The sequence below is a fragment of the Peromyscus leucopus genome, chromosome 17 (assembly GCF_004664715.2).
Source record: "Peromyscus leucopus breed LL Stock chromosome 17, UCI_PerLeu_2.1, whole genome shotgun sequence".
NCBI classification, from domain to species: domain Eukaryota; kingdom Metazoa; phylum Chordata; class Mammalia; order Rodentia; family Cricetidae; genus Peromyscus; species Peromyscus leucopus.
The window spans coordinates 49,205,794-49,229,955 of record NC_051077.1 but is presented as its reverse complement, the minus strand read 5'-3'; the positions used below and the strand labels follow the sequence as shown (position 1 = coordinate 49,229,955).

General features: G+C 41.7%; 1 long non-coding RNA gene across 1 annotated transcript; it reads left to right on the top strand.

Moving 5' to 3' along the window:
* Positions 1-10,481: 10,481 nt before the first annotated feature.
* Positions 10,482-13,469, top strand: LOC119089201. Its single transcript, XR_005093065.1, has 3 exons — positions 10,482-11,241; positions 11,645-11,822; positions 13,081-13,469. It is a non-coding gene; the product is annotated as an uncharacterized LOC119089201 (long non-coding RNA).
* Positions 13,470-24,162: the final 10,693 nt, after the last annotated feature.

Here is a 24,162-nt window from a genome sequence, read left to right as displayed (position 1 = left end):
ATTTTATGTGATCTGGTTTTAATCTCCATTGATTTTGAAGTCACAATCATTTGGCGATGACACTGATTGCTTCCGGTTCATTTGAGGGTGTATAAGGACGTGAGTGGACGGGTGTACAGTTCAGCTTGACACCTACGCTGTCTTCAGTGGCGATGAGAGGTGTTCTAATGCTGATCACCTAATGCTAAGAACAGGCTCTGTGATGGATGTCCTAGCTGAGTCACTGTTTGTACACTGATGTATTCCAGCGCTAAGTTGAAGTCACGTTCTGACTTTTGCCAGTAGGAGAAAGTGAGGCAGGAGTGTTGATTTTTTTTTTCTAAGTATTTTACTGAATATGATCCTTAGTGTTAACTGTGAACTCAACCGAAGTTAGAATGACCTGGGAGATGGGCCTCTGGGCGTGTCTGTGGGGACTATCTTGATTACTTTAACTGAGGTGGGAAGACTCAGATACCACAGGCTCCCAAATGGGAGTGTCAGGACATAAGATGATGGAAAGGTTGGGATGAGGAGGTTTTGCCAACGCTGTGGCTCATGCAAACAAGTTTATCAAGGATACTGTTTCCAGGGGAATGATGGGACAGAGCCAGTGGAAAGCGACCATGCAGTGGGACGAAGTCAGCAGGGGCCTAGTCAAGCAATGTGCACAAAGGGAACACAGGTCTCAAGAGCATCACAGACGGGACACACAGTGGTCTTGGGACTGAAACTCCAGTTTCTTTGGGGGGAAAAGCCAAGTTCCCAGGATCTGAAACCTTAACTCCTTCCAGGCCCAGGCCCCAGCCTCAGACTGGCCTTCCCAAGTCTGCCCCATGGGCAAGGACAGAGAACTAGGTTCCTTTTGTCCTTTCATCAGGGCCTCTAAAAGCCTTGGATGGTGGTGGCTCTCACCAAGCTCCAGCGTTATGTTTTCACAGAAGGGTTGCTACTCCATTGCTCTGGACTGAACAGCAACTCACCAAGGGCTCACCGATTAAGTGTGCTTGCTGCTTTTTCAGAGGACCAGAGCTCAGTTTCTATCACCCACTCCAGGCAGCTCACAGCTACCCGTGACTCCAGCTCCCGGGGATCTGATGCCCTCTTGTGACATTCAAGAGCACCTCCATGCAGGTACACACCACACCACACACACACACACACACACACACACACACACACACACACACACACACACACACACACACACCTTTAAAAAGAGTAACTCACTAACTTCCTACCCTCCTCTACCACGTGACTCACCTGACTGGTGAGCTTGCAGTGACTATTGAACTTGTTGGCCGGGTACCTCTGGGCACTCCCCTAGCTCTGTGTCCTTGCAGTCACCTTCCGTTCTGTAACACTGACAAGTACAAACAGATGACAGCAGTTTGCTGTGGGCCAGGCACTGTTCTAAGCACTGTATTAAATTCACTTCTCTCCACAAATATTAAATGGATAGAATTATTATCTCTTCTCTTATGAATAAGGGAACTGAAGCTTGAGGAGGCTTAATTAGGTTTAATTAGTTTCACAAGGCTCTATAGCTGGAAAGATTTTAAATATTTCTCCAGAGGAATCTTAAAAATCCTAACTGGTAGAGTGACTGGGTAGAGAAGTCTTGTTAATCTCGAAAAGGCCATCTTGCTGCAGATCGAAAGTCAGGTTTTCCAAACAAGCCGTGGTGATGGTCTCCCCCTCTCCCCCACCTCCCCCGCTCTGCCTCCTCATGTACAGTGCACCCTGTGATATGAAACAGGGTCCCAGTAGACCGCTCAGGTTGTCTTCAAACTTGACATCCTCCTGCTTCAGCATTCTGAGTAACTGGAATTATGACTATGTGTACTAGCTCTACGCAATTTTTATCAGTAACTAAGGTAATTTTCCCATCCAAGCACTCCTGAATCTTATTTCTAGACTGCTCTGTACTCCAGTGGGAAACAAGTACATGGTGTTTATTGGAAACTCCAGAAACTGCCACTGATGACCAGATTTCATGAAGAGAAAACTACATACAAAATGAACTTTTCAGTGCTGAATATGAACACCTCTTCCTTTTAGAAACAAATGGCCCATGTGAAAGTAACATTTTCCAAGGAGGTTATTCTGAGTTAGTACTGGCTGTTGAAATCTCTGCATTTATGGGAATGGCCTATCTCTGTTATTGACCAAGGAAGAACTCACCAGCCACACTTAACTCCTGAGAACGTGAAATGTGGATAAAATGGCTGAAACTGAAAAAAAGTTACTTGTGGTGATATTTTATTTATGCTGAAATGTGATATTTTATTTGTATGTTAATAAATAAAGTTTGCCTGGAGATCAGAGGTCATAGCGAGCCATAAACCGAACTCAGGCGGTCGTGGCACATGCCCTTAATCCGATCGCAATGCAGGCAGAGTCTCTGTGTGTTCAAGGACACAGCCGAGCATGGTGACACACACCTTTAATCCCAGTACCAACCATAGAGACCTGGAGGTCTGTATTAACAGGCAATGATGTGGCTGGGCTTAGAGCCCATGAGAAGGCAGAACAGGAAGGCAATAAAGGCGTAGCTTAGACAGCAAGAAGCTCTCTTAGGAAGCTACGGCGAGGTGGTGAGCTAAGGTTAGTTGGTGGCTATTGCTTTGATCTCTACAGCTTATACCCTTGTATTTGGCTCTGTGTTTCTTATTTAATAAGACTATTTAGAAATTCGTCTACAGTTACTGCTACTTAATATTAATTAGTTTCAATTTACATGTCCTCCAGGTGAGGTATGAAGAGTCTATGTACACAAAATAACCTATGCTGACCTGTTCAGGTTCTGTGCATGCTGGCTGAGTCTCTGTGAGTGCATAGGAGCTTTGGTCATGTTGATTTAGAGGGCTTTGTTTTCTTGGTGTCTTCCATCTGTTCTATTACACTCTTTCTGCCTTCCTCTTCCACAGGGTTCCCTGATCCCTGAAGAGAGGGATTTGATAGAGCCATCCCATTTAGGGCTGAATGTTCCAAGGTCTCTCACTCTCTGCATAACGTCTGGCTGTGGGTCTCTGTATTTGTTCCCATCTGCTGCAGAAAGAAGCTTCTCTAATGATGTCTAAGCAAGGCACTGATATGAGTACAGCAGACTGCAACCAGTATTTATTGTACTGGATTCATGATACAATGGTGTTTTTCTTTTTTATACCAGTATTATTTGGTTTTACCCTAGATCCCTGCAATCTAGTCTCTGGTTTTAGTCACCTAAGCACTGTCGGGTGTGGGTTCCATCTCGTGGAGCGGGCCTTAAGTCAGATATTGGTTGGTTACTCCCATAAATTTTGTGCCACCGTTGCCCTAGCATATCTTGAAGGCAGGACACTATTGTAGATCAAAGGGGTTATGGCTGGGCTAGTTGTTTATGCTTCCCTCTTGATAGCCTGAAGAGTACCTTCCTGTAACAAAGACACCCGCACATAGTCGTGAATACTTTATGGTAGGCACCAGGTCAACTTCTGCATGTACAATGGGTTGTTGTGGGAGTCCAGCTCCCACCTTTTGAAGGGTGCTTAGGTGGAGGAGAGAGGTATTAAAAAATATCAGATAGAAAGATAGTGATGAGGAGAAAGATAGACACAGGATAGCTTTGGGAGGGCCTGAGTCAATACCCAACAGCTTTGTCCTTTATTGAAAAGGGCTTTTTATAATATGCCAAGGGGAGAGGCAAAAGACCTCCCCCTTGCAAGATTAAAGCATGCGGTACAGCCAAGTGTAGACCCTTCCAAACACCTGGTAAATATGCCCGTGACCAAACCATCCCATTATGCAGCCCTGCTAGGTAAAGCAAACCCAGATTCTCTGACTCTGAGTAAGGACTCACTAGATAGTCTCTGTGGGCTCCCATAGGCTGTGTAGGTATTGTCTTAAGCAATGGGGCCTTGCTGTCAGTTTGTGGAGGGTAAGCCATAGTGCTGGCAACATAGTGCTGGTTGTTTGGCCAACATCCCGATTAGGTGTACCGCAATCACAATATTGGAAGTTTTATTTGGTGACAAGAGATGGCCAATTGGGGTTCTGTCTCCCCAATTACTTGGCAATTTCATATATATATATGAATATATATATATATATATATTAGAAAATGGGAAAATATTTTTTACCAACTACACATCTGATAGAAGGCTAATAGCCAAAATATATAAATAACTTAATAAACTAGATATCAAAAAACCAAAGAACCCAATTTAAAAATGGGGTGCAGATCTAAACAAAGAATTCTCAAAAGAGGAACCTCAAATGGCTAAGAAACAGAGAAATGTTCAACATCATTATTCATCAGGGAAATGCAAACCAAAATTACTTTGATATTTCATCTTACACATGTCAGAATGACTACAATCTATAAAAACAAGTGACAGCTCATGCTGGTGAGGATGTGGCCTTCCTCCATTGTTGGTGGGAACGCAAACTTATATAGTCACTACAGAAATCAGTGTGGCAGTTTCTCAGGAAGATGGGAATTGATCTACCTCAAGATCTATCTATATCACTCTTGGGCATATACCTAAAGGATCCTTCCTCCCACCACAGAGACACTTGCTCAATCATGTTTATTGCTGCTGTTTTCATAATAACCAGAAATCAGAAACAACCTAGATGGACCTCAACAGATGAATGGATAAAGAAAATGTCATACATTTACACAATGGAGTATTACTCAGCATAAAAAACACAAAGTATTTATTTATTTTATGTATATGGATTCTTGTCTACATGTATGTCTGCACACCAGAAAAGAGCATCAGATTCCATGGGTCTACAGTTATGGTTATGAGCCAACATGTAGGTGCTTGACAAAACCAAAGTTAATGAGGAAGAATGCTCAAAATGAGTAGTCTGCTTTGTTTATTTAGTATCAAGTTGAATAAAATAAGTTTTATTCATATCAGATCTAAAGTACACATTTTGAATATGTGCATGTTTGGTACTATTTTTAACTCACTGTGCCAAGAGTTACTAAATTCTGACTCTTGTAACCTGCATAAGCCCCACATCTGGCTGTGCAGAACCAAAATATGCTATCTTAAAGTCTTAGGTTGGGAAATCTTGATGGTTTCAATTAGTAAGAGGATTCAGTTATTGATATTGAGACCTCTGATTCCAGCTTTATGATCAGAAGTAAGGATGAGTTTACTGGTAGAGCAGTTGCCTAGTGCCTCGGTCTTGGGTCCAGTGCCTACCACTACAGTAGGAGAACAAAAGCTCATAATGTAATTTCCATCTAGAGAGGCCTTAAGGACGTACTTCCAAAGGGAATCGTTTGCTGTGTTTTAGCCCTAACAAGTGTAGAGCTATGGTATATGTGACCTTAAGACAAACCAGATTGTGTCAACTAACCAGTAGTGTAAATAATTTTTCTGTTTTTCATATAAAACAAAAACTTTCCCTTCATTCCAAATTCCATTATAGTTAGCTAAAGAAACAGATAGGTTTTGTATTTTTTCAAAGTGTTATACATATTAAAAAGTTTTATTGTAGATTTTCATGAAAAAAAAGAAGAATCGTGAACTTTGCAGGTAAATTGTTAGCATTCAGGCATATTACGGGCCTGCCCTTAGGGTCCTGACAGGACACATCCTCAGCTGCAGCCACTAAGCATCCCTTGTGTGCGTTTGCTATGTCCCCTTATAAAAGACAGGCCCTGCCTTGTGGTGGTATTCTAATTGTACTGAAATGTGATTTTGATTGTATGTTAATAAATAAAGTTGCCCGGGGGTCAGAGCTATTAGAGCTATAGACAGAGCGTGGCAGTGGTGGCGCACGCCTTTGATCCCATAGATCTCTGTGTGTTCAGGGATACAGCCAGCATTGGAGACATATGCCTTTAAGACCTAGGGGTCTGTACATTCAGACAGTGACGAGGCAGTCACGTGTTTGGGTTTACAACCAATGAGAAGGCAGAACAAAAGACTATGAAACGACTTACACATAGGAAATAGCTCTCTTTCGGGAAGCTAGGAGCTCGCAGGAGGAAGGGTAAGATTTTAGCTCTGAGCTCTGACCTCTCGGCTTTCTCTTTTACATTGGTTCTGTGTTTCTTATTTAATAAGATGGTTGGTTACATCTACACTGCCTGGCTCTTGTCTCTTTCTGTTTCTCTTCCTTCACTGTCATCCCCAGGGACCAGTCTCTGCCCCTTTTCTGCCCTCCCCTCAATGAACCTCCCGTGTGGGCCCTGTTGTATGGTGCGACTCCTTCCCACCATTTAAAAAATACAACATAAACGAATGGACCTAGAAAACAATCATCGTGAGTAAGGTATCCCTGACCTAGAAAGACAAATATGGTAAGTAATCACTTATATGTGGGTATTAGCTGTGAAGTCAATAATAACCAAGCTTCGGTCCTTGGAAGAACAGAGGTTGGGTTATAGAGGGAGAGACTTGGGGCGGCTGATAGATCTTGTTATGAAAGACAGTTAGAATATATATTTATAGACGGATGGGACAGGAGGATCAAGTAGGGATTGTGGGGAGAGGGGAATGAACAAGGGAGCAAATAAGGGCAGAGATGGCTAACATAAAGGGCCATTTGCGGGGTAGTATGGAAATCCAATACAGAGATTCTTTTATATCCTGGTAACAGGCCAATTAAGTCTTGCCTGTATATAAATTAGGCGCCCAATTGGGATAAATGTAGTCAGTTAATTTGAATGCTCATGGGGGATGCTGATTGGTCGGTGGGTCCCTGCCAGCAAGGGAGTGGACCCCATTAAAAAGTTCCAAGGGGCAAGAAAAACCAGGTAGTAAAATGAACAGAGCCTTGAATGGTAGCTTCTTGCCTCAGATTAGGTGTTACAAGTTCATTGTTAAGCCTGGCTGTCTCTGAGCTGAACACAGGCTCCCTCGGGATATTTATAGGTGTCTTGTTGTCTTTGGGTCTGTAATCCTTGACAACTGCTGACAAAGCCAGGCTGCCTTTGCTCCTCTCTCCTGTCACTGCCTTGGATAGTCCTGCTTCTTAATTCTGCTATACAGACACCACAGCATCCTTAAGCTGCGGCTTGTGTTGTGAGCCTGGCCACCACCCACCTGCCTGGTTATATTCCACAACGTAAACAAACACAACACCTCTTTACATAGTTAAACGAATGCAACACTTCTTTACATAGTTAAGCAAAAGCAACACATCTTTGCATAGTTAAATAAATATTCTTTGACAAGATAACACGCAGCACCTTGGTTGTGGGGTTTTTTTGGTTTTTGGTTTTTTTTTTTTTTTTTTTTTTTTTTTTTTTTTTTTTTTTTTTTTGCTGCTGCTGTTCATTTTCAATTATCTGATGCTAACCCCTTTTCTAAATAGTAGTTTGCAGAATAATCTGAGTTTTTCCGTGTATTGACTGTAATTCAGCTTTGGGGTTACTAAAATTGATTTTCCTTTTCCAAGCAAAATATAAAGCCACATCACAGTTAATCAGAGGTCAATCAATAGTTGAATGGTTTCACAAAATAGCAAATGTAGCAGCTGTCAACATTTCCAATCTGGGAAAGATGCAATCAAAACAGATGTTTCGTAGTTTGTTTGCTGGATGGGAGAAAGTTATTTTCACCCTGATTTATTGAGATTTGCTGATGATTGAGTGAAGGTTCTTATAGGAAACATTGTATTTTTCTCTGTATTTAAAAGTCAAATATGTCCCTTATTCTCAGAAATAGATTCTGATGCCAATCAGTAGATTAGTTAGTGCAAGTATCACTGGAAATATAATCATCGACTGACCGAGAGGAGAAAACATACTTTGGCCTAATTAACCCCAGAGTTTTATTACCATACATGATCTTATGTTCTGATGAAATTAAACAGCAGCATTTCTACAGGCTTTCTCCCCGCCCTAAGATCCTGTGATTAACTCATGTCTCAGTACTTTTTAAATTCTTTCACTTACATTTATTGTGTGCGCACATGGTGTGAGTATGTGCGTGCTTGTCATGTGGCCGTGCCATAGATCTTGTGTGGAGGTCAGAGGAAAGCTTTTAGGCGTCAGTCCTCCCCATCCCCCTCCCCGTGTGGGTTCTGATGATTAAATCAGATCCTCAGGCCTGGTAGCCCGTGCCCTTCCCCCTGAGCCTTTTCGCCAGCCACTTCTCCATTCTTCTGCATCATGCCTTCATCCAAAGGCAGTATCCCTCCTACCAACAACCATTTTCTCCTTTCACCTGGGAAGGATCAAGTTAAGAAATAGTGGCTTGTTAATTGCATGCACCACATTTCAACTATATACTCAACTTCTTCATCAAGTGGTTGGCATAAAAACCTTTCTAAGAGCTGAGCTGAGTGGTGCATGCCTACAATCCCAGTGACTCAAGAGCCTGAGGCAGAAAAATAATAAGTTCAAGGCTAATCTCAGGTACATACTAAGGTACTCAGCAATACAACGCAAAACCCACTAGAATATTATTCTTTGTAAAAAAAAAAAAAAACAAAAAAACATTTTTCTATGCAGATGTATATCATATGGGAATTTCTGCCCACTTCTTGTTTGTCCCATCATTTCCCTAGACAATTTCATTTCTGTTTTCATTTTAAGTGCTTTTTATGTGATAATGTAAAAATCTAAGAACCACAAACGAGAGAGAGAACATGTAGTCTCTGTATGACTGGCTTAAAATCGCTTGGTATGATTGCTTCAAGTTACATCTATTTTTCTACAAACATACATTTATTCTTGTTTAGAGTGGAAAACCATTCCATTGTGTGTGTAAACACCCCCCCCCAGGCGAGTGGCCAGGCCCCACCCCCAGTCTGCTCTAGCAGCTTTCAGACACAAGTGACTAAGCTCAGTCCTATGGAGAAAAAAAAAAATCCAAGATCAGAACACAAAATCCCACCAATCCCTGACCTTGCCCCAAGATCAGGTCACAGAATCCCACCAATCCCAGGCCACCCTGGAAAGCTCAGCCCTCCTTCACCCTGAGAACTGACAAATAAAACTTGCTTCCTTCTCAGTCCTTGGATGCTTCTCTCCCCAATGGGGGCAGCCTCCCTCTTGTATCTTTCCCAATCAGTCGCTTGTGTAAGGTTGGTTGTGCTGTGTGACAACAGCCAGGATACCTTTCCCCTCAGAGCAGTGACACTTGCAGAGTATATGTGCCGTGTTTTCTTTATACACTCCTTTGTTGTTGGATACCTAGCTTGGTTCTATAACTTAGCTGTTGAGAATATTTCTTTAATAAACACCAGTGTTGGGTGGGCGGTGGTGGCGCACGCCTTTAATCCCAGCACTCAGGAGGCAGAGCCAGATGGGTCTCTGTGAGTTCGAGGCCAGCCTGGTCTACAGAGCGAGATCCAGGACAGCACCAAAGCTACACAGAGAAACCCTGTCTTAGAAAAATAAATAAATAAATAAATAAATAAATAAATAAATAAATAAATAAATAAACAAACAAACTTCAGTGTTCAGGTATCTCTGACACAGGCTGATATGAGCCCTGCATGTAAATAATCAGGGGTGATGGTGTTGAATTATAAGGTAGTTCCATTTTTAGTTTTCCTGGAAGCCGCCATACTGATATCCATCTAGGCTGGTTTAGGTCACATTCCCACAAGCAGTGGGAATAAAGTGAATAAAGATTTATTTTTGTCCACATCCTCACCATGATTTTTTTTTTAAATGAGTGACATTGGCTGACATTCTGACTAGGGTAAGATGGAATCTGAATGTAGTTTTTGAGTCTGTTTCTGTGGAAGTTGATAGAGTATTGAAGGTAGCTTGCTAACTCCCAGGGTATAGGTCTCTCTCTTTTGTTTAAATGTGTGTGTACCTCATCAGAAAGAAGTTTGGAAATGTATACTCCTGTGATACACAGGTTCATTTACTTAATTATATAAATATTATGTTGAATTAAAATTTACAACAAAAAAAGTACACTGACAAATTTTAGATGAAGCTTTGGATGATATGAAATATACTATTAATGTAACTCAATTTTTAAATGTAAAAACTCAATGGTACAGAAACAGTTTTATTGACCACATAGTTTCTTTTTCTTTAAAAATTTTTAGTCAAGCTGGGCCTGCCTGACCATCACTCCATGCTGATTTCACTCAAACATCTCTGTCTTCCTCCTCCAAGGAGCTGCCAAGATTTATAGCTTTCCTGTCTGATATTAAAAAAAAAAAAACAAATAATAACTTAGTAAAACTGTCTTTGAACTTCTGATTGAATGCATTCTTAAATTGTCTTATTGAGACTAAAACCTCAGAGGGGGTACTGATTTTCCAGTAATGCAGCCAGGGCTACATAACAAGAACTTGTGTGTTTATTAAAACTAAGAAGGAAAAAAAAGAAACAGAGAGAAGGGTGAGAAGAAGTGTGTGTGTGTGTGTGTGTGTGTGTGAGAGAGAGAGAGAGAGAGAGAGAGAGAGAAAGCAAGTGAGCAAGAAAGAGGGAATAATAAAAGAAGAAAAAGAAAATAACCAGTTTGATAAGAATTTTTCAAACACAGTTTAAAAGAAATTATATTTTCACAGTGATATTGGAATTCCAATTTCCAAGTCATAAAAGTAATAAAAATTGATAAAGAGCTGTGTCTGAAACCCAAGTCCTGTACATTGGTATGTATATTTCACAATTACTTTAGACAAGCTCCCCCCCATCTTTATTGCTAAAATGTGTATACATTTATTGTAGACTCAAGATTAATTGAAATATTCATATATTTGGAGTGACTGAATTCGGTTAATCAATACAAAACATGCCTGTTTTCCCGATTCAACGAGAGCACCACTAGTAATTACAGTGAGCATGCTCATTTCTTCGAAGTATTTTCTTATATAATTCAGTAAAGTGTTTAAACATTTTATAGAGTCTTTGAGAGTTTTAGTGAATGTATTTAAACATATTCACACCCACCCCTCCCAGGTCCGCCCCACTCTTCCCTGCTCGCCTCCAATTCTGTGTGCCCATTTTCACTTCTTGGTAACCCATGGGATCCAAATCGTGCTGGCCATATACCCTTGGGTGTGAGGCCGCCCATGGGAGTGCGGTTACCTACCAAAATCCACACCTTTAAAGAGAACTGATTCTCTTTTCCTCAGAGTGCATTGGCCGTCAGCAGCTCCTCAGTTAGGGGTGGGGCTCGTGAGCCCCTCCCCCTTCATGTTAGACTGTCGCCTGCCTGGCTCTTGTGCGGGACGGGACGCGTACAGGCAACCACAGGTAGGTACCGCGAGTTCCTGAAGGCAGCTGCCCTGTCCTGTCCAGAAGACGATGTTTTGCTCCCAACCTTCAGTAAATACAAGGTGAAGTTTGAAATCAAGGTTTTTCTCTTTTTTGTTATGGAAAATTTTAAGAGAGAGTAGAGGGAGACTGCTGTCGGGGTCAGTGGGTACAATGCTTTCTGTGCAAGGGAAGCATGAGGAGGAGTTTGGATCCCCACCACCCACATTAAAGAAGCAGCTGGATGGTGGTGGGGAGGGTTTATGATCCTAGTGTTCAGGGTGGGGTTGGGGCAGAGACAGGTGCATCCTGAAGGCTCACTGGCCAGCAAATGCTGCCAAAATTCTGAGAGAGTTTCTTCTTTAGATCATTTGAGGTGGAAAGACCCACCTTAAATCTGGGCCACACCTTCTAGCCGCAGCCCACAGGAAAGGACGTGTAAAAAGAAAGCTTTTGCTTTTTGCTCACTGTCACTTTTGCTGGCAGGTTCATCTGTCCTATTACTGAGGCGTTCCTTCAGTAGTAGAACGAACTGCCTCAGGATTCCAGTGTAGACTCCTCCAGAACTCCAGCAGCAGATTGGGACTGCTCAGACATCCAGTCTTGAGAACTGGACAACTACCAGATCCTCAGCCTTCCCATTGCAAGACAACCACCACATCATGTAAGCCAGTCTAAGAAATCCCATTATATATACACCCATTCTATCAGTTCTGCTCCTTTAGAGGATTCTGACTGATAACACCTTCTCAAGCACACAGTGAGGAGCATGACTGTGGCACACGAGTGCCTGTGTGTGTGCACACGCGCACGCAGTTTTTTTTCACACCCTTATTCTTCCCAGCCACTGTTTCCTGACTTATTTTGGGAAAATCCAGCTATCAAAGATTTTTATCCAGGTGTGGTAGTGCTCTAATCTCAGTACTCGAGAGGCAGAGGCAAGTGGCCCTCTGAGTTCCAGGACATCTCAGTCTACAGAGAGAGTTCTAGGACAGCCAGGTTTGCAAGAGAAACCCTGCTAAAATAATCATGTGAGTATTTTACACCCCACCCCCTGCCCATGCCCCTACCCCCCAAAGAGGGCTTTTCTGTAGCTAGTCCTGGCAATCCTGCAAATCAATCTGTAGACTTGGCTGGCCTTGAACTTAGATATCCTCCTGCCTCTGCCTCCCAAGTGCTGGGATTAATGGTGTGTGTCACCATCACCCAGAATCTTTCTTTTTTAAAGATTTATTTTATTTAATATAAACAGTGTTCTTTCTGCAAGTTTGCCTGTATGCTTGACCTCTGGGAGAACAGTCAGTGCTCTTAATCTTAACCTCTGAGCCATCTCTCCAGCCCCCAGAATCTATTTCTTAAACTAGGTATTTTAAAAGTAGTAAGGCAAGCTGGGCAGTGGTGGTGCATGCCTTTAATCCCAGCACTTGAGAGGCAGAGCCAGGCAGATCTCTGTAGCCTGGGCTACAGAGTGAGTTCCAGGAAAGGTGCAAAGCTATACAGAGAAACCCTGTCTTGAAAAACCAAAAAAAAAAAAAAAAAAAAAAAAAAAAAAAGCCATTAATTAACAAACATTTCTGAGCATTGTCCAAGTCCCAGGTTACTGCTTTAGAGTCTTCATCAGTTTTACAGCCAGTTAAATTTCTGGGTAGTTTGGTTTTGTTTTTTTAAAGACATGAACGGCCTCTTCTCTTGTCTCTACCTCTGGAGCACTGTGCTGGGGTTACAGGTACATTCTAACACACCTGTCTTCAATTGTATTTTGATACTTGTTAAAGTCTCTGATAGAGGAAAGAGAGATAGCACAGAAGTCTAACACAAACAGAACATTATCTGTCAGAATACATCAAATTAGGAGGGACAGTGCATATAAAAGCAGGTTGCCGAGTCTCTCATAATTTGACCATTTTTGCCTGGTCTTCTAGGATTGGCTCAGACTTGGAGTTTTTACGAGGAAACTGAGCCGTGCACCCCAGCTACCTTGTGGCTTCCTGCTCAGTTTACTAAAATCATTCTCAAACCTGGGCTCTGTAACCCTTTGAAGTCCTTTATACATATGGTAAGAGCTTCTCCAGTTAAAACTGGGTCATATAAGCCATGAATCTGTTTAAGTCCTACTTAAATGTTTCTGTGCTCCCTGTCCCTTGTGTACTGTGGAGATGTTATTCTTTCCCAGAATGCCCTTCCTATAGGGAACTTTCGACGAATCTAAAAAGAGAATCAGAACACTGGGATTAATCCATAATGTTATCACGTTTGGTTCCCCCCAACCCTCAACACAACCCCCCATTTCTTTTTTCCTTTCTCTCATTAAAAAAATGTATGCAGTGGGCTATAGAGATGGCTCATCAGTTAAGACCACTGGCTTTTCTTCCAGAGGACCCAGGTTCAATTTCCAGAACTCACATGGTATTTCACAAACGTGTGAACTCCAAACCTTGAGGATCTGATACCCTCTCCTGGCATCTGTGGGTACCAGGCACACACATAGTGCATGTACATACATGAGGGCAAAACATTCATCCGTGTAAAATAAATAGTTTTTTAAAAGTCAGTGTGGGGCTCACAACTGTGATCCTAGCACCCAGGAGGCTGCCCAGTCAATCAATGAATGGTAGTTGTAAAACTGACTTCCTGCTTAGTGGGTTGCCACACGTGCATCCCTTTCAGTGAACGTAAAACATGTGTTGGTATTCTCTGAGCTTTCTGGACAGGTGATTTCTCTTGGTACTTCCGAAATGACCCATGGATCATATTATTTCAACCATTTCTTCTCTCCCAATCTCTCTTTTCCATATGGCATTCAATCCAACTGTACCTTTCACCACTCTAGAAACTGTCCCTCAATGCTCATTTGTTTTTCATTCTCTTTGCATTTCCTTTGGGGAAGTGTTTACCTGTTGTCCTTAAGCACACTGAGAAGCCCATCAGTGGAATTCTTTGTTCTGTTACAGGCTTTCTGGTTCTGAGTTTACCAGCCTTACTAGTTCTTACAGCTTCCAGCTCCTCCGGATACCACCTGTCCGTGACGACCTATTGTCTACTTTTTTCAAGTTACTTATCTTATGATTTCAAGCTCAGCACCTTATCTAAATCTATCTCTGATGCTTGTTTTGTCTCTTCTCACAGATTTTCTTGCCTTTTGCTCTACCTTGTCATTTCTTGTTAAAGCCAGACATGCTGTATTTCTGTGATAGAGCAGGTCAACAGGTTTTTAGAGGGCCTAGGAGTTTGGCCATGCTTGAGGTCACCTGTAAATGCTAGAAGCTTCGCTTTCCTCTGGGCTCCTGTGTTTTCCTCTCCCTGTTGGTCCTCAGATTCCACTTAGTCTGTGTCTCTCCCCTTGCGTTAATATAGAGGAATTTTGTTGATGTTAGGAAAGGCTAGTGCTCAATAACTTTATGAATAGATCACAATCTTTTTATTGTTATCCATGTGTCGAGGCTGTTCCGTCTCCTTTCTACAGCCCTTTATGTGAGATAGAGACACCAGAAGGGACTGAAGTGAAATGGCCCCTCATAGACCCAGCATAATGATATGCTGAAGTCATTTCTTCCATGAAGGACTCTTGCAATGGAGAACATGCTGCCATTTCCCACAGTTACTCTACCTTTCCTCTTCCAAAGTCACAAGAGGAGCTTTCTCAGCTTCATGCTGACACCACCTGGGCAAACTGCCTGAGGCATTATCGTTACAAATATCAATTTTGTCCGTGGTCTTCCTCTGCTCTAAGAGTCCAATTTTCTACCTGGTAGACCATTTTATTACGCCATGTTTCTTCTGCTCTTTTATGTCTCTCTCTTCTTTGCTGTGTACACATTGTGTGTGTGTAGTGCATGCACATGAAGGTGTGGGTACATGCATGTAGTACATGTGGAGGCCACAGGCAGTTGTAGGGTGTCTTTTACTGTTTTCCACCTTATTCCCTTGAGATAGGGTCCCTCACCAAACCAGAAGCTTACCACCATTTCAGCTAAGCTGGCTGATCAGTGAGTCCCTAGTGCTATGGAATAATGCTTTGTACACTGGTTTAATAAAACACTGATTGGCCAGTAGCTAGGCAGGAAGTATAGGTGGGATAAGCAGACAAGGAGAATTCTGGGAAGAGGAAGGCTGAATGAGGAGACGCCATCCCGCCATCCAGGGAGCAGCATGTCATGGCATACAAGTAAAGCCACGGAACACATAGCAACATAGAGATTAACAGAAATGAGCTGAGTTTAAGTGTAAGAGCTAGTCAGTGGTAGGCCTGAGCTAATTGTTGAGCAGTTTTAATTAATAAAAGCCTCGGTGTGTTTACTTGGGTCTGAGCGGCTGCGGACCAGGCAGGACACAGGAGAACTTCAGCTAAACCCTGGGGTCTATCTATTGCCACCCCCAGGATTATAGTCATGCCCATTTTTTATGTGGGTCCCAGGGATTTGAACTCAGGTCCTCAGGCTTAGGTAGCAGTTACTTTTACCCCTTGAGCTTTCTCCCCAGCCCTTTCATGTCTCCCATACTCTGTCTAGATATGTATGGTCTATATTACAATGCATTGATTTGCTTCAACTGTACTTACCCTGTTGTTAAACCTGTCCACTGAGTTCTTGAACTTGGTTGCAGTATTTTTCATCTCAAAGTTTAACCTTTTCTTCTTTGTGGTTTAGGTTCTCTGTTAAGATGACCACGGTATTTCCTTTAATGTATTGAATATATTAATGATAGTTATATCTAAATTTGTGCCTGATAACTATATTATCTGGATCTCCTGGTTATTTTGCTCTCCTTATTATATTAATTTTTGTTGTTGTTGTTTGTTTGCTTTGGTATAGCTATTCATATATTTAATGTCGGAAATAATAATCTTGTGATGTTTAATCTTGCCAACTTGCTGGGATTTGTAGTAGGTAGCCATTCCAGCTTTGATCTGGAAGTTCCAACCCCCACTGAGGCTTCGGTAACTGTCATGCCTACAAGGCAGGGCCTAGAGAGGACCCTGAAGACCCGAGATCTCTTGGTTCCTGGACCCTGGATACTGGAGGTAGACTGAGCAGAGTTCGCCAGAGAACACCACCGGACTGCACCACATCTTTCCCAGACCCTGTAAACTATCCCTTCACTTGTAAGTTACCCCACAAAATAAACCTTCCTTTTAACTACGTGGAGTGGCCTTAATAATTTCACCAATAGGGATTTAGATTTATCTAGATGACAAACCTCTGGGCCTGTCTCTAAGTATGTTTCTCACAAGGTCTTGCTGAGGTGGGAGGACCCACCTGACTATGGTTGGCACCTTCCTGCTTGGAGTTTAAGATTGCATTAAAAGGAAATGAATGGGATAGCAATACTCAGCTCTCTCTGCTTGCTGACTGGGGATGTAGTGTGATCAACTATCTCAGCTCCTGCCACCATGATGGATGGCACCCTCAATCCATGAGCCAAAATAAACCTTCCTGTATTGAGTCTTTCTCTGTACTGACAGCTCTCAAATAATGACACAGAGACTTATTATTAATTATGAATGCTTGGCCGTAGCTTAGGCTTGTCCCACTAGCTCGTATAAATTAAATTAACCCATTTATTTTAATCTACCTTCTGTGTGTGGCTGGGTACCTCATCTCTCCTTACTGCTCATGCTGCTTCCTCTGTGCCTGGCTGGCAACTCTGCCTTCTTCTTCCCAGAGTTCTCTCTCTACCCTGAAGTCCCACCTATACCTCCTGCCTAGCTGTTGGCCATTTAGCTTTTTGTTACACCAATTACAACAATATATTTTCACACAGTGTACAAATATCCCACAACACCTTCATTAAGTTGTGTTTCAGCTATTTTGTCAAATGGGAAAAGTAATACTGAATCCTAAGTCATCTCACACATCAACCAAGATTGGTCTAACTGAAGCCTCATTTCTGTTCCTAAGGTGGGGCCCTCAGGAGGTAACACACTTGTTCACTCCCTGGGACTATAAGGTCTTTCCATGCATTGCAGCTTCTGTAGTCATATTGGATCTGGCAGATCTTGAGTTAACCTCTCACAACATTCTCTTTGGGATCTTAGTGTGACAAATCTGTCACTTGGCAGCTTTTCTTGTGGCTTCAAATAGATTTTATTTTTGCCTGGAACTTCTAGTTCTGGGTTGGATTGGAATTACTAACCCCACCCCCTGTTTCCCAATAGGACCATAGGGAATAATAACATTTGTTTACTGTTTGTATCTTTGTATTTTAGCAATCAGGAGTTTTGTTCTCATAGCAATTACCTTATCAGTTAAGGGCTGGTCCAGAAATGAGATGCCTAGTTTTGACAGAATACTAGGATTTTCTTTCTTTCTTTCTTTCTTTCTTTCTTTCTTTCTTTCTTTCTTTCTTTCTTTCTTTCTTTCTTTCTTTCTTTCTTCCTTTCTCTCTCTCTCTCTCTCTCTCTCTCTCTCTCTCTCTCTCTCCCTCCTCCTTCTTTTCTCTCTCTCTCTCTCTCTCTCTCTCTCTCTCTCTCTCTCTCTCTCTCCTCCTTCTTTTCTCTCTCTCTCTCTGAGACAATGACCACTCTGTGTCTAAATCTGACATAGTACTTGCTATTTAGACCCAGGGGGACCTCCAACTCTTGACAATCCTCCTGTCTCTACTGCTAAGTATTGGGATTACAGGTATATACTGCCATACCTAGCTAAAATACCACAAAAACTAAATCAGCTAGTTTTTTGTGGTGACTAATCTTGGTTGTCAACTTGACATACCTGGGAAGAGGGAACCTTAGTTGAAGAATAGCCTCCATCGGATTGGCCTGTGGACATGTCTGTGAGTGCATTTTCTTGATTGCTCATTGATATAAGAGGACCCAGCCCACTGTGAGCAGTAAAATCCCTTGGCAAGTAGGCCTGGGTATATAAGAAAGGTAGCTGAATGTGAGCTTAGATGCAAGCCAATAAGCAGTGTTCCTCAATGCTTTGGTTCCTAATTTCATGTTCCTGCCTTGAACACCTGTCCTGGATTTTCTCAATGATGGTCTCTGTAACTTGTAAGATGAAATAAACTCTTTCTTCCACAAGTTGCATTTGATCAGAATATTTTATCACAGCCACAGGAAATCAAACCAGGAAGCCACCTTTAAATTTTGTATTGAATATTTCTAGCTGTTATGACATGCATGAAGTTTCTTTTTGTTATTTTCCATGCAAATAACAATTCTGGCTGAGGCAGAAAATTTTTATGGTGTATATAGCAACTGCAAAGCAGCTTATAAAGTTAAGTGCAGCGCTCGGGGAGTTCTGTGATTAAGTAAGCCCTGTAGGTGACAGCTTACTCTTTAGGAATCTACAGTTGATTTTCTTGGTGTCTTGAGTCTACAAACACTGCTATTAGTCTTAATGGTTTTATATATTGTAGAGGTTATCTCAGGGGAAAACAAACAAGCTTTCTGAGTTGTCATATATATTAGGCAAGGTTCTCTAGAGAACAGAACTTATAGAATGAGTCTCTCTCTCTTTATACACACACACACACACACACACACACACACACACACACACACACACATATATTCCATGTGATTACAGGCTTTAGTTCAGCTAATCCAACAATGGTTGGCTATGAATGGAAAGTCCAAGAATCCAGTAGTTGCTCAGTCCATAGACTGGATATGTCAGCTGGTCTTCAGTAGATGCTGGAATCCCAAAGAAGTAGGCTCTAATGCCAGTGAAGGAGTGGAGTTTCTAGCAAGGCTAGGCCAAGCAAAAGCTTCCTACTTCCATGCGCGAATATAGGCTTTCAGCAGAAGGTGTGGTAGCCTAGATTGAGGTGTGTCTTCTTACCTCAAGATCTGGATTGAAGGCCTGTCTTCTTACTTCAAAGATCCAGATTCAAAGTGGATCTTCCTACTTCAAATTAACTAAAAATCCTTCATAGGTATGTCCTCCATTTTTGGATTTTAGTTAATTCCAAATGTAACCAAATTGACAACCAAGAATAGCCATCAAGCCATAGATAGGTTCTGAACTTCTAGAAAGGATGTCTCCCCAGCATTTATGCTCCCCAGACCATGCAAACACTCAGTCTGTATTTAACATATACGTAGGGAGTGAGCAGATGGAGACAGTGGTAGTTTGAATGTAACTAGCCCCCATAATAAATATCATAAGGAGTGGCACTATTAGGAGGTGTGGTGTTGTTGGAGTGGGTGTGGCCTTGTTGGAGGAAGTGTGTCACTGTAGAGGTGGGCTTTGAGGTTTCCTGTGCTCTGAATACCCTCACAGTGAGTCAGGCAACTTACTGTGGCCTGCAAATCAAGATGCAGGACTCTCAGCTGCTCTAGCACTACATCTTCCTACATGCTGCCATTCTCCCCATGGTGATGATAATGACCGAACCTCCAAAACTGTAAGTGAGCCACTCCAATTAGATGTCTTCTTTATAAGAGTTGTCATGGTCATGGTGTCTCTTCACAGCAATAAAAACCCCAAGACACCTACATCAGTGCTTTCTTTTAGCATGTTCTATCTATTCTTTAAAACTTCTTAAAAGTGACAAAAATAATAATAACTAATGAAGAACTGGTTCTTTGACATGTTGTATTTAGAAAAGTTGATGGTTTCTTTACATTTTATGATTTTTATTAAAGCAGTTTTGCTTATAAAAATTCTAGTCAGTAAAAAATTTGTGAACTTTCTAATTAGCTTAAATATATAGAAAATGTAATAAATTGTCCTTTTTAAAAGAAATAGAGGGATTTAGCTTAGTGGTAGAGCACTTGTCTAGCAAGCGCTAAGGCCCTGGGTTCAGTCCTCAGCTCCTGGAGAGAGAGAGAGAGAGAGAGAGAGAGAGAGAGAGAGAGAGAGAGAGAGAGAGAAGAAATAGAACGTAGGTTTTTCTATTTCCAAAAGGAAATATTTCAATTGGATCCTCTCTGAATATATAGCATTCAGTGTGTGTGTGTGTGTGTGTGTGTGTGTGTGTGTGTGTGTGTGTGTGTGTGCAGGAGTGTAATGAGTGTGTAAATGCAGGTGCCTGTGGATGTCCAATCACCTTGCAGCTGGCATGACGGGTGCCCGTGAGCTGCCTGACTTTGGTGCTGGAAACCAAATGCATCCTCTGCAAAAAAGCAGTACTTAGTTTCAAGCACTGAGTCATCTCTCCAGCACAAGACACATATTATTAATAACTACTTTTAAGAAAAATTTGGATAAGATCTGGAACTGTCTGAACAGTTAAACATCTTCAGCACTTCAAATTGAATTTATGTTTAATATACGTGATTTCTTTCTTAAATGCTTCAGTTGCCTTCAGACAGCTCCAGTATAACTACTTAAATAACTCATAAATCAAATTATTAAGTGCAGTGAGCCTCTGGTTCTCTTAAACATCATAAGCACAAGCTTAGTAATACCTCCACTTAAAAACCACTAGTCTAAATTAATTGTCTGATTTTCCATATAAAATTGAAATGCTAAGACTTCCATTCTAACAAACCAAATTCTCATAAGTTTTCCAAACAATAAAATCTTAATGTATATTTTCCTTCTACATGAAAAGATATTAATCCAAATATTTTACTCACCCAACTCTTTTTTTAAATTGAAAATAGAGTCTTCTCTTATACAATATATGTTTCCCCTCCCTCTAATCCTTCCTGTTACCCTCTACCACCCCTCTCCCCCAGGTCCACTTCCCCTCTGTTTCTCTATAGAAAGGAGCAGACCTCCAATAGACAACAACAAATACGACAATTAAAGATACAATAAGACAAAGCAAAAGTCCTCATATCAAAGCTGGACAAGGCAATCCAACAGGAAGAAAAGAGTCCCAACAACAGGCAAAAGAGACAGAGACACATCTGTTCCCCCTGTTGAATCACACACACACACACACACACACACACACACACACACACACACACACACACACCACCACACCACCACCAACCAACAACAACAACAACAACAACAACAAAAACCAACAGCCATAACATATATGCAGAGGACCTGGTACAGATCCATGCAGGCCCCCTGCTTGCCACATCAGTCTCTGGGAGTACCGAAAACAATAACAGGTCCAGCATTTATTTTTTTCTCCCAAGGTCCATGGAAGAGTCTAACAACCAGCTGAGGTTTCTAATCTGAGGGACATTCAGATTAGAATGTGAATCTAAGCACAGTGAGTTCTTTAGTCCACTCACTTTATTCTTCTAAGTCAATTCTATCTACAGTTTCTTTCTGTTCTCACACTTAGCTCCTCTCAGTCCCTCCTGCTCTCAGTCCCTCTTGCTGTTCTGTCATCTCTGTTTTGTTCTTTCCATCTCTGTCCTCATCTTTGTTCTTCTCAATCAATTCTCCCAGTGCTCTCTGAGAACCAGTGTATATACCCAAGCAGTAATTCTTTGGCAAAACAGTTTGAGGCTTGAAGTTTTCAGGGTACAGGGTGAGGTGATAAGGATCCACGCATAAAGTAATAAATGTCAGCTTCTAATTACAACTCAAAAGGGGGGGTGACTAAAAGGGATTCTCTGGTAGGGTCAACTACAGGCTAAGATCAATTAGGGAATCTAGGAATAGCACCTGGCTGAGGAGGAACTAAAACAATTTGCACAAGAAAGAAGCTTGGTACCTATCACCTGCCTGGCCTTGAAGGCAATCTCCTTGGGTCAGTGGGAAGTAACTACCTTAACTCAGTAACTAGAAAGTGGCTAAAACATCATCCCAGGAATGTGAGCAGTAAATCACTCATAGGAGGATACTAGATGTAAAACAAAGGATGACTAGACTGCTACTCACAACTCCAGGAAGGCTACCTAGAAAACAGGACCCTAAGAAAGACACAGGGATCCCCCAATGACAGAGAAATGGATGAGATCTACATGAGCAAACTGGACATGGGGGATAATGAAGGGCAAGGGTCGAGGGAAAGAGAGTTTAGGGGAGTGGGAGATACCAGCTGGATCAAGAACAGAGAGGGAGAACAAGGGAAAGGAGACCATGATAAATGAAGACCCCATGGGAATAGAAAGAAGCAGAGTGCTAGAGAGGTCCCCAGAAATGCACAAAGATACCTCTACAATAGACTACTGGCAATGGTAGAGAGAAAGCCCTAACTGACCTACTCTGGTGATGGGATGGCCGAACTGTCATGCTAGAACTCTCATCCAATGACTGAGGGAACCGGATGCAGAGATCCATGGCCAGACCCCAGGTGGAGCTCCAGGAGTTCAATTGGTGAGAAATAGGAGGGATTGTATGAGTGAGAATTGTTGAGACCATGATTGGAAAAAGCACAGAGACAAATAGCCAAACTAGTGGAAACACATGAACAATGAACCAATAGCTGAGGAGCCCCTAAATGGATCAGGCCCTCTGGATAAGTGAGATAGTTGATTAGCTTGATCTGTTTGGGAGCACCCCAGGCAGTGGGACTGGGACCTGTCCTTAGTGCATGAGCTGGCTGTTTGGAACCTGGGGCCTATGCAGGGACACTTTGCTCAGCCTGGGAGGAGGGGACTGGACCTGCCTCAAGCGAATCTACCAGGTTGAGCTGAATCCCCAGGGGAGTCCTTGCCCTGGAGGAGATGGGAATGGGGGGTGGATTGGGGGAGAGTCGGGGGGGGGAGGAGGGAGGACAGGGGAATCTGTGGCTGATATGTAAAATTAAATTAAATTATAAAATAAAAAAAACGAAGTTTTTATCATGTAGTATTTGTATCATATTTACTTGCTTGGTTAGAGGTACCACAAGAGATTTTATATTATTTGAGGCTATTGTGAAGGGTGTTGTTTCCTAATTTCCTTCTCTGTTATTTATATATAGGAGGACTACTGATTTTTTGTTTTTTTTTTTTTTTTTTAGTTAATATTGTGTTCAGCCACATCACTGAAAGTGTCACTGTTGGAGTTCTCTAGCGGAATTTTAAGGGTCACTTATATATATACTCTCCTATCATTTGCAAATAATGATACTTTGACTTCTTCCTTTCTAATTTGTATCCCCTTGATCACCTTCAGTTGTCATATTGCTCTAGGTAAAATTTCAAGTACTATTCATATTTGAATAGATATGAAAAGAGTAGACAACCTTGCTGTGGGATAATGCTCTTGTACACTGGTTTAATAAAATACTGATTGGCCAGTAACCAGGCAGGAAGTATAGGTGGGGCAAGCAGAAGAGGAGAATGCTGGAAAGAGGAAGGGCTGAGTCGGGAGTTTCCAGCCAGACACAGAGGAAGCAAGATGACAAGGCAGAACTGAGAAAAGGTACCAAGCTACATAGCTAAACATAGATAAGAATTATGGGTTGATTTAAGTGTAAGAGCTAGTCAGTAATAAGTCTGAGCTAATGGCTGAGCAGTTATAATTAATATAAACCTCTGTGTGTTTACTTGGGGGACTCAAGTGGGAGAGATTTGTCCTGACCACCGACTGGCCCAGGACACAGGAAAACTTCCAGCTACACAACCTTGTATTGTTCCTGATTTTAATTTGATGTTTGCAATACGTTTGTTGTAAATTGCTTTATTATGTTTAGTTATGTATGTATTCCTAATCTATTCAGAACTTTTATCATAAAGGGGTATTAGTTTTTGTCAAAGGCTTTGTTTTGGCATTTAATGAGATGATCATGGGTTTTCATTCCTTAAGTTTATTTATATGGTGGATTACATTTACTGAATTTTATATGTTGAGTTACCCCTGTATCTTTGGGATGAATTCTACTTGGTCATGGTGGATGATCTATTATGTATTTGTGGATTTCGTTTGCAAGTATTTTATTGAGTATTTTTGCATTAATGTTCATAAGGGAAGTTGGTCTGTAATTCTATTTCTTTAATCTTTGTGTGGTTTTAGTATCAGTATAACTGTGACCTCACGAAATGACTTTGGCAATGTTTCTTCTGTTTCTAATTTTGTGGAATAATTTGAGGAATATTGGTGTTAACTCATCTTTGAAAGTCTGGTAGAATGTGGTACTAAAACCATCTGGTCCTGGGAATTTTTTATTTTTGGTTGGGAGACTTCTAATTACTGCTTCTATTTCACTAAGGGTTATAG